This window comes from Kogia breviceps, chromosome 11 (genome assembly GCF_026419965.1).
Source record: "Kogia breviceps isolate mKogBre1 chromosome 11, mKogBre1 haplotype 1, whole genome shotgun sequence".
Classification (NCBI taxonomy): Eukaryota; Metazoa; Chordata; class Mammalia; order Artiodactyla; family Physeteridae; genus Kogia; species Kogia breviceps.
In genome coordinates this window covers 5172445-5183052 of record NC_081320.1, presented here as the reverse complement: position 1 = coordinate 5183052, position 10608 = coordinate 5172445, and the positions used below count along the sequence as shown (strand labels likewise).

Genomic DNA, 10608 nt, shown 5'->3' with positions numbered 1-10608 from the left:
TCGGTGCTTTGTGACCACCTAGAGGGGTGGGATAGGGAGGGTGGGAGGGAGATGCAAGAGGGAGGGGATCTGGGGATATATGTGTATGTATAGCTGATTCACTTTGTTATACAGCAGAAACTAACACAACATTGTAAAGCAATTATACTCCAATAAAGATGTTTAAAAATAAAACCATCTTTAAAAAAAAACAGCACAAGAAAAGAGAGCTATAGATCGATATTCCTCATGAACACAGATATAAACATTTTAAACAAAATAAAATCTAATCCAACAATGTATTAAAAGGCTAATACGTCATGGCCAAGCAAGCTTTATCCCAGGAATGCAAGGTTGGCTTAGTATTGGAAAATCAAGAAATATAATTCACCATATTAATAAAACTAAAAAAAGAAAAAAAACATATATCATCTCATCAGATGCATAAAAAGCATTTAACAAAATCCAATGTCTATTCCTGATAAAAATTATCCAAAAATTAGGAATACAAGTATACTTCCTCAACCTGATAAAGAGCATCTATGAAAGATCTGTAGTTAACATCATACCAGATGGTAGAATACTGAAAGCTTTCCCCTAAGATCAGGAACAAGGCAAGAATATCCACTTTTCTCATTTCTATTCACCATTGTACTAAAGGATCTAAAAAGTCAAGTAAAAGAAATAAAAGGCATCCAGATTGGAAAAGAAGAAGTAAAATTATATTTGCAGATACGATGGTGGTCTATATAGAAAAGTCTATGGAATCTCTTTTAAAAAGCTACTAGAACGAATAAGTGAGTTTTGTGGGCCACAAGATCAATGTACAAATATCAGTTGTATTTCCATACACTAGCGATGAAGATCCAGGACTGGAATTTTAAAGCAATACCCTTTACAGTAGGATCAACAGTATTAAAACTTAGAGATGAATTAGACAGAAGACTTATAAGATCAGCATGTGAGGTGGTAGCCATGGGAGACTGTCCTTCCCTTGAGCCCATGGTGGGCGAGGCACTGCTCCTGTCTAACAGCATAGGGAAAGAAAACTCCCATCCCAGGAAACTTAGGGCTTTCCTCTGCATTCAAAGCAGTATGCACTGGGACCCCTTCTTCCTGCTCTTAGGAAAGCCTGGGTTCTAGGTGGGCACCTTCTCTCTGAGACTGTTCCTCTGTGTCATTATTCCCATGGCCAGGTTGAGTTGGGCAACAGCAAGTTACTTGATAAACTCATGGTTAATATGTCAAAGCAACAGGAAAGCACTGTAAGTGATTATTATTTCTTAGAGAATAACAGAAAGGAATGACAAAAATAGAGAGTGTGGTAAGATTTTTCAATTTCGTTTACTAGCATACTTGTATTTAAAATCTTTGGTTTTTTAAATTTTTAATTGAAAGGTAATAAATGGTCTGCTGCTGATTTTATGATCCTGTGACTAGGGACTTCAGTGTTGCCTCTGGTAGAATTCATTGCAGGGCAGTAGAAGTATGGGGTGATACTTGCTATAAAAACTCCTCTACACCCTCCTCCTTAGCTGGCCTGTTGACTACTTCTGACATTCAGGGTATTGCTATGGTTGATGTGAGTATTTGGGGACAGGGGGTGGAGGGATTCCCTTCCTCCCCCACAAAATACATGGTTTTGTATTTTTTATTTCTCTAGTAAATATAAAATCTTATATTTACTAGAGAAATTAAAAAATACTTATATTTACTACAGAAATAAAAAATATAGATGTGAAATGATTATGGGCAAAGCATTATACTGATGAATGTCAAGTAGTTATAACAGTATACAAACTGAGAACATGAAATATAGAGGGAAGGTGTGAAGAGGTGAGGTTGAGCTGAGCCATGAAAGGCAGGCTAAATGATGACCTGGTTGATTGAGAGGAAAGACAGAGGTATGAAGAGCTGTCTTGCTCAGGTATAGATTTAAAATGAGCAGATTGTCTATTTTGGATGAAAACCAGCTGGCCAGAGAAGGACCCCCTATTCCAGAGGCCCTGAGTTGTCTAGGCTTTAGAGCAGCAATGTGCAATGGAATATTTTGCAGAGGTAGGAACGTTCTATGACTGTGCCGTTCAATATGGCAGCCACTCATGGTGTGTGGCTACTGAGCTCCTGAAATGTGGCTAGTACATCTGGGCAACTGGATTTTTAATGTTATTCAATTTTTAACTATTAAAACAGCTTCATGTTTCTAGAGGCTACACGTATTGGATAGCACAGATCTAGAGGCATACAAGAGGGAATCTTTAGTCCTGAGAGCCCATGAAGAAGTCACACTCAAGGGATCTTCTGTGTCTCCTGCCCAAAACTGGTACCAAGTCTGGATACTGAATCTTTTATGCCGTTATTGGGAAATTGGGATCATAGGCTTCTACTACTGTCACTCTCAGAAGGACTCCAGGCCCAGTGGCACTGGCCTCCTCTGAGGACAATACCAGCTACGTTCTTGACCATAGGCTGAGCTCTTCAGCGGGTCTAACCATCCCAGAGTTGGAATAGCTCAGCATCCACCATCAAGGCTCTCAATTCAGTGACTTACTGGTAAGGATGCAAGAGGCAAAGGAGGAACCAGTGGTACCAGGGCCTCTTCTCCCACCCCTTGCACACAACTCTCCTCCTGCTTCAGGAGAACAGTGACTGTTACTGGAGTAGCTCGCCAGCTGCCGAGTTATTGCCAAATTGTTTGTTCTGAGGAAAGACAAGAGAATGGATTAGGTGAGTGTTAATATAAGCTTTGGACATTAGAGAAATGATTCAACAGCTCTGGCACTCCTGAGTCTGCCCAGATTTTCTTTCTGCTTCTACTGTCCGAAGTCGTGGCCTGTTCTGACTCTTCCAACTACCTTTGCTGGCAGAGGCTCACTTCCCACGGGTCCCACTATTTCTTGGAAAACCATTAAAGAGCAACACTAGAAACTAAATCATTCTTGCAGTTAGCAGTTGCAAAGTACATGGTTACTTCATTTACTCAAAATAGTATATGTAAAGCTAAACCTATTTGACTACCTCATAACTCTCATTTTTCCTTTATTTGCTGGTGAGACAGTCATAATCTTAAGGAGCTCTGTAACTGGGTAGCGTTCAGAGGTGACGCTGGAGAAGGGAGATAGGTGTCATTTTAATTGATAGAGACTTTGCATGTTGGGCTGACTCTCCGTGGTGCAGGATGGGCCATGGGGAATCATAACACATTCCTGAGTGTTGTCATTGCTTTGCCCGTCTGTTATTGTGCTACAAACTCAGCGACTTAAACAACAGTGTGTTATTATCTCTCATGGTTCTGTGGGTTGATGGGGCTCAGCTGGGTGGTTCTCCTTTGGGGCCTTTCCTGTGGATGTGGTCAGAAAGCAGCTGACTAGGGTTACTGGCTTAACATCCAAGATGGCGCTCCCATGGCTGGGGTAGGTTCTGGCTGTCAGCTGGGGCCGTGGACTGGGGTGCACCCATGTGGCCTTTATGAGGCTTAGTGTTTCTAATAGTGTGGCAGTCTCAGGAGAGTAATACTTCTTACCAGGTAGCTTTGGGCACCAGGAGTGAATGCTCCAAGAGACCCAGAAAGAAGCTGAAAGGTTTTTGATGATCTTGCCTCAGAAGTCCCAGAAATTTCAATTCCACCTTATTCTGTTGGTTGGTGTTGGTTAACTCACTGATTTGGGGGGGGGGTCAGGTTCAAAGGGAGGGAATCTGACTTCGCCCCTTAATTAGAGGAGGAATAAAGAATTTGCAGCTGTCCTTAATGTACTATAGTGATAATATTAAAAGGAAACCACTTAGAGAAATTAAATTGGCAGTTATATTCAGGAAGTATCAAAGAGTTGAGAGGCTGCAACATGAAAATCTGGATTTTCGAAGGTGCTTGGGGAAAAGGGAAAGTGACAAAATTTAGGGATGAATTACAGAAACTTGCAGAGCACCAATGGTGGTGCAACCATGTAGAATTACCAGGAAAGACTGTTAGATTTAAAACTGTGTTTAAGGAAAGCAGTACTTTTGTTACTTAGCTTGCATATGACTAAGCACAGAGGTTTCAATTGGCCCTACTTGGATGACGTGGGAAGCTGGTAATGGCTGCCCTCTGGATGGTGGTGATGGATGATTTGGTCATTGGTGCTTTCAGTATTACGTGTTGAAGCAATCATCAAATCAAAGACAGCTGGTATAAAAGAGAAGGCCTGCCAGACCGGTTCTGTTAGGTTACTAACAGTTCTTGGAAGTTACTAAGTCTATGGGCCTCTGGAACTTGCTGTGCACTTTCTGTGTTAACACGGGAAAAATCAGGTACAAGGAGCTTCTGTGGTCATTTGCCTTCATTGAACACGATGAAAGCTGCAATTAGAACTAAGAGTTGGCAGGGCAATGTCTATCTTTTCTTCTTCATAAAGGACGTGAAGAAATAGTTTGCTGTCCGCGGAAGTCTTATGCTATTTTATACTTTCTCACCAGCTCTCCTCTCTAGTTCACACGTGGCTGTCTGATTGGTAAAGGTCTTACAAAATCAGAGGAACTTGAGCAGACTAGCTGATCACAGAAGCCCACACACGACTGCACAGAGAACGGGAGCCTTCAGCTGATTAAAACTGCGAAGTATTACATGGAAAGAGACATAGGTTTAAAAAGTGATTATTTGGAGCTCAGTGGATGGAAAATGTGTGAAAGGAGCAAAAAACTAGGCCATAGCAGGAAGTCCATCTAGGACAGTGGTTTTTAAATCTATCTCAGGGAACGCTGTGGTTCTGTGAGCAGTTACTGGCAGTTCCATAAACAACAAAAAATAGGTGTAGCCAGAGTCACAGAGGCACAAATGCAATTGAAAAAAATTTTTCCACAACTGAAGTCAACTTAGCTCATGAATCCTCATTTCCATCTGAGGCCAGAAGAAAATCTTGCCAGGGCAGAGTTGTTTAGTCTCTGCTGGGTCAAGGCTCCGTCTCTTTGGGGAAACAGCACAATCTATTCAGAATTTTCCCTCTTCAAGTGGCTTTTTTTTCTCTGGACAGTAACTGGGGTTCTTCAGGGCTGGTGGAGATGGAGGTATGGACTGCTTGAGGCTTTCCTGGCATCTGGACAGGGCTTCTGCCTGCTGGTCAGTCCTCTGGACTTACAGCCCTCAGCTGAGATCCTGTTTTTGCCCTACTGGTCCCCAACTGCAACGGCTCATGTCAGTCCCTCTGAAGCCCCTTTGGACGGTCTGGGACTCTGAACACTTGAGGATACACTGGACTCAGTGAGGCAGCCTGGCCCCAGGTGCGGGAGTTTCTGCTGTCGGGCTGCCCCTCGGAGCAGGCCATGCTGGACCCCAGGCTTTGCCATGACATGGGTGGTGTCCAGGGCTACGCCAAGGGGAGCCCAGGGATGCCTCTCTCTTCCAGGGTCCCCTCAGTCTCTTCTCTTGGGAGGAGGCTAGGGTGTCTCTTGTTTGGTGGTGGTGGAGAATGGGGGTGCTGGACCCCCTCTCAGCGACCTTCCAGGGTCAGTAAACACCAGGCGTCTCCCCTCTGCTTTCCTTCTCGCCTGCTGGTTAACTCTGCTCCTTTGGGTGGGAAAAATACCTTTTCATCCTTTACATGACCGTACACCCCTCTGAACTCGATGGTTTATGATATAAACTCAAGGCTCAGAGTTCTCCAACACGTTGGCTTTGGGGATTCAAGGAAACAAGCCCACAAATGCTCCCTCTTTAAAGCTGTCAAGGCTAGTGTGAATGTTTATCATGGACAGTCCTTCAAAGAGTCATGCCTCATAGGCCATGGGGAATGTCTTGTGTTTCAGATCACCAGAGCATGCTGTACTGGTCAGTGGGGTGCTATTTCGTGTGCAGTGTTAGCTATTCCTCCAAAGAGGGTCATGTGATCTGAGCAGCTTGACAGGTCGGGGAAAGAGCAACCATACACGCTCTAGAACCAGCTAAAATAAAAAGTGAAAAAAATGTCATCATACGAGGTCACAAGGCAGCATTAGGGCAGAGGCGCTGTTGCTGCTGTATCGTTTATGCTTTTTTCCATCGCAGAATTATCTGGGGCAGCTGAGGCCCAGGTTATCTCAATTCTTGAGTTTCTGATGTGGATATCAAGGGATGGGTTAGGGAAAGGAGTGCCTGCCCGGCCTGGAAGGGATACAGGAAGGGGTGGTGTGTTCTATTAGGAAGGAAACAATCATCATTTACTCAGTGTCTCCTGGAAGGATGGCCTAGGTGGCTCTCAAAACAAGCTGGGGTCCAGTCACTTGCTGGAGGCACGGATTGGAGCCAAGCGCGCGCTGCCAGGAACCCAGCACCCTCCCCTTCCCCCCCCAGAGGTCTAGGTGTGACCCATTTATTGCATTCCTCCGAGTTCAAAACGAACCGGTGGGGTAAGTAGGTTTTAAGCGTAAAAGCACACGAGGTCTGGCCAAGAAGTCTGGTATCAAGACTGTACCACTTGCACTGCTGCTTGTTCATTCAGGCGCTTAACTGGAACAATAAAAGTAGCAGGTGATTCGTGTAGTATCAACTCCGCGCCTCGCCCAGGTTTACAGCATTAAACCCTTTAATCGCCCCAACCGCTCCACGAGGTTGCGTGCTGCGGAGCTTCGCATAACTTCCGACTCGTCCAAGTTCACAAAGCTCCGGAGGCTGGCCGCCGGTCAGGCTCGGGGAGAGAAGTGTGAGTGTCGCTGGAGCCTGGGAGCCCGGCGGGTCGGGAGCTCCGTTGGAAGTCGTGCCCAGGGACCCCCGCCGTGGAGGGGGGCAACCGACTGGCGAGGTCTCGGTGAGTCGCTCCATCTGAGTCCGGGCGGAGCGCGCGGCAGCCGTCTGGGGTCCCTCCGCGGGGACACCGGCACCGGAAGGGGCTGGCGGTCTCCCGGTGTCCCGAGTGGGGCGGGGTGGGAGCCGTCGCCGCCCCCGCGGAGCCCGAGCCGGAGCCCGAGCGGCGCCCGCGCTTCCCGGGCGCGAGGGCGGAGCCGGCTGGGAGCGCACAGCCAGGCCCCGAGCGCGGGGATGTGGTTCCCGCCCGGCTCCCGGGGCGCCCCCGCCCGGCCGGCCTCCCCGCTCGCCGCCCGCGGGGCGCCCAGGTAGGAAGTCGCTGGGGCGCGGGCCCGGAATTCAGGCGGGTAGGGTTTTGGCGGGGTGGGGATGTGGGGGCGACTGTGGCTTTGGCACCTTCGCGGAGTCTCCTTTCCCTGTGCGGCGCGCAGAAAGCGTCCTTTCTGTTACTCCTGGTTGTCAGTTTGTTGTGTAAGAAGGTGATGGTAGTTTGATTTGTGGGTTTATTTTTATTTTTTGTCGGGGGTTGTTTTTATTCCTGTGTGAAGCGGGAGTAAAAGTTGTTCAAATCTGTCTTTGGAGAACTTGGCAGTCTTTCTGGAGGGTTGTTCTAGGGTGTGTCTGTAAATTGCTTCCAGGCGTTTTAATCCGGCCAAATTCAACTGATTTGGGAGTGGCCCTCTTTGGGGTTTAGGGTCCAAAGTGTTGTCTTCTCGAAAAGATAAGGTATGAATTCCCTAAACACAGTGGGGAAGGGTAACTTGTGGCCCCTTCAGATGAAGGATGATGCTGGGTGGTGTAGCTACAGACACCAGGAAGACACTCATTCACAACAGGCATGTCCAGCACTTTACAGTTTATAAGGCCCTTTACACTTTTTTTTAACTTCAAATCTTTTTATTTGAAAGTATTGTATTTGATTTGTGTTACCAACACCCTAAGTAATTTTCTAATGTAAAGACAAGTATGAAAAGGTAGCATGGCATGGAATAGTTATTTGACACTATATAGATTAGCACTTTGTCCATTTTATCCATATATATTATTTATAAGGTGCCCAAAATAGAAGGTTTAAAATTAGCTTAGTAATTGCCGCCAGCCGCGGCGGGTCCTCAAAGTGCAGCAACAACCGACGAGAGGGGGTAGGGAACTGAACGCACCAAGGTATGGGATCAGAAGGGCACAGACAACTGATGGTTGCAAGGCAAGTTTAACAACAAAGCGTAGCCGTATATATACCCCTAAAGCAGGGAATTTGCTTAGTCACGCCTTATCGGCATCAGCTGGTTGATTGGCTTCTCGGCTTCTCCCTCAAAGGCACCAATTTCCCCTCCAGGGTTGCTTTTCCTAGCTTTAGGGAACAACCAGGGACTCCCAGTAACTGAGCAGGTCCCTGGAGCGATCTGGCTAAAGGCCATCTCCCTTTTTACGTTCATACCATAAAGTCCAGGATGCATACCAAGGAGAGTACAGTCGGGCCCTGAGGCTTATGAGGGTCTTAGTGGCGCCTTCCTCAGAGGGCAATGCTCACCACATTCCCCCCTCTTTTATTTTTTAAAGCTTGATAATGCAATTTCAACCCATACACCTCTTGACAAAGAGCAGCGAGACGGCCAACAATAAAGCGTAATAAACAAGGTAATGCAATTAACATCAACAATACACACACATGACCCCACGGTAATCAATCCTGTGAGTCCATTTTGAAACCAAATGCATTGGATTTAACCATTGAAGCTGATCCAAGAGTCCTTGAATTAATTGTTGGGGCCCGTCTTCTTGTAGATGAGCTTCTTGAATTGCTTGTATTTCCGCATTAAGTTTTTGTATGTTCAAACTAATGTGTCCATCAGTCCATACACTTATTCCAATGAATCGTTTAGGTCTTTTTTTAAAGCTTCAGATAATTCTAGCCAAGCTTGTATGCTAGTACTATGATACCATGGTTCAGAAATATTTACAGGCAGCATTACATAGGAAGGTTGTTTTAACATCATAACAGAAAAAGTTCCTTTCATAGGCAGAAGGCAAGTACTAAAAATACAATTCTGACAAGTTATATTATATCCTAAGGAACCAGAAGTAAACTCAATCTGTAAATCTCCTATTAGCGAGGCATATGAGGGTGTAACACAAGTAATAACCGGTTGATAAGAATAAGACAATGCAAACTTCCCCAAATCCCAATGCTTATAAAAAACCAAACTATTATCAGTAACAGAAACTGAAGAAATTAGAATGGTACCATTATTATAATTTAAGGTGCACCAGATTTGAGAATTCAAAATCAGATTGGGGAAAATCAAAAGGAAAAAAGGAGGGAAACTTCAAACTTGTAACAGCTTTAACTACCTTTAAACTATGGCCGGCCAGTAAAGTCCCTTGTCCTCCTACATATATTTCAACACAAAAATAGTATCTTTACCAGTCTCATTCTTTCCATTTTTGTTATTGTTGCCCTGTGAAATCATTTTTTCTAGAACAGCAAGAAGATGTAAAGCTTTCTCAGCTTGGTAGGTTAATATATACAGGTCTACAAACAAAAAACACGCTGCTTGGGCAAATTTTTCTTCAAAAGGTTCTATGAACTGATAAAGTTTTTCACCAATGGATATGGCTTCTGTATACTGTCGGACATGATACAGGATGACTGCTTGATTGTAATACAACATACTGTTTTCAAGATCATCTAGTCCATCCATTTCTTCAACAGCCGAGTGCACCCGATTCTTCAATTGGTTAAGTGTCTGTCTTAAACTATCTGTTGTTGTCTGGTTACTTTTGAAAAACTCAGCTACTGCCGTATTCAAAATTATTTTATAATCGTCTTTGTTTATATCTTGTAGGCAGGCAAGATGTTGCAGGCAGACATCATAATTTCCAGCTGTAAAAGCCTGGAAAGCACTGGTGGACAACTCCTTCTCTTGATCAGTGATCTCAGGTCGCTCCTTGGATACTTTTTGTCCCATATTTTTTTACTTCTGACTATTGCCCCGAGTTACTATCAACTTTACTATGTGGCCACACTTTCACTCTTCACTCCGGGGATTCACCTACCGAGATTCAGATGTCCCTCTGGTCAGGTCCCTGTTCGGGCGCCACTTGCCGCCAGCCGCGGCGGGTCCTCAAAGTGCAGCAACAACCGACGAGAGCGGGTAGGGAACTGAATGCACCAAGGTATGGGATCAGAAGGGCACAGACAACTGATGGTTGCAAGGCAAGTTTAACAACAAAGCGTAGCCGTATATATCCCCCTAAAGCAGGGAATTTGCTGAGTCACCATCTTATCGGCATCAGCTGGTTGATTGGCTTCTCGGCTTCTCCCTCAAAGGCACCAATTTCCCCTCCAGGGTTGCTTTTCCTAGCTTTAGGGAACAACCAGGGACTCCCAGTAACTGAGCAGGTCCCTGGAGCGATCTGGCCAAAGACCATCTCCCTTTTTACGTTCATCCCATAAAGTCCAGGATGCACACCAAGGAGAGTACAATCGGGCCCTGAGGCTTATGAAGGTCTTAATGGTGCCTTCCTCAGAGGGCAATGCTCGCCACAAGTAATTATTTGGTTTATTGTGTGTGGTGGTTTTTTTTTTTTTTTTTTTTTTTTTTTTTGAGGTACGCGGGCCTCTCACCGCTGTGGTCTGTCCTGTTGCGGAGCACAGGCTCCGACGCGCAGGCGCAGCGGCCACGGCTCACGGGCCCAGCCGCTCCGCGGCACGTGGGATCCTCCCGGACCGGGGCACGAACCCACGTCCCCCGCGTCGGCAGGCGGACTCTCAACCACTGCGCCACCAGGGAAGCCCAGTAATTATTTGTTTTAATATTTCACATTTATTTAATTAAAAAGTAGCTACATTAGATGTCTTTGTATGTGTTTAG

The 10608-nt window shown here is 45.5% G+C and overlaps 1 protein-coding gene across 2 annotated transcripts in view; it reads left to right on the top strand.

The window, feature by feature from the left end:
• The first annotated feature begins 6588 nt into the window (after positions 1-6588).
• The window catches only part of IL1R1 (interleukin 1 receptor type 1), a 48235-nt gene continuing 44215 nt past the window's right edge, over positions 6589-10608 (top strand). For both annotated transcript variants that reach the window (XR_010835339.1, XM_059079484.2), the window contains exon 1: positions 6589-6737. The gene's annotated coding sequence lies outside the window, so the exon portion shown is untranslated. The remainder of the gene's footprint in view (positions 6738-10608) is intronic.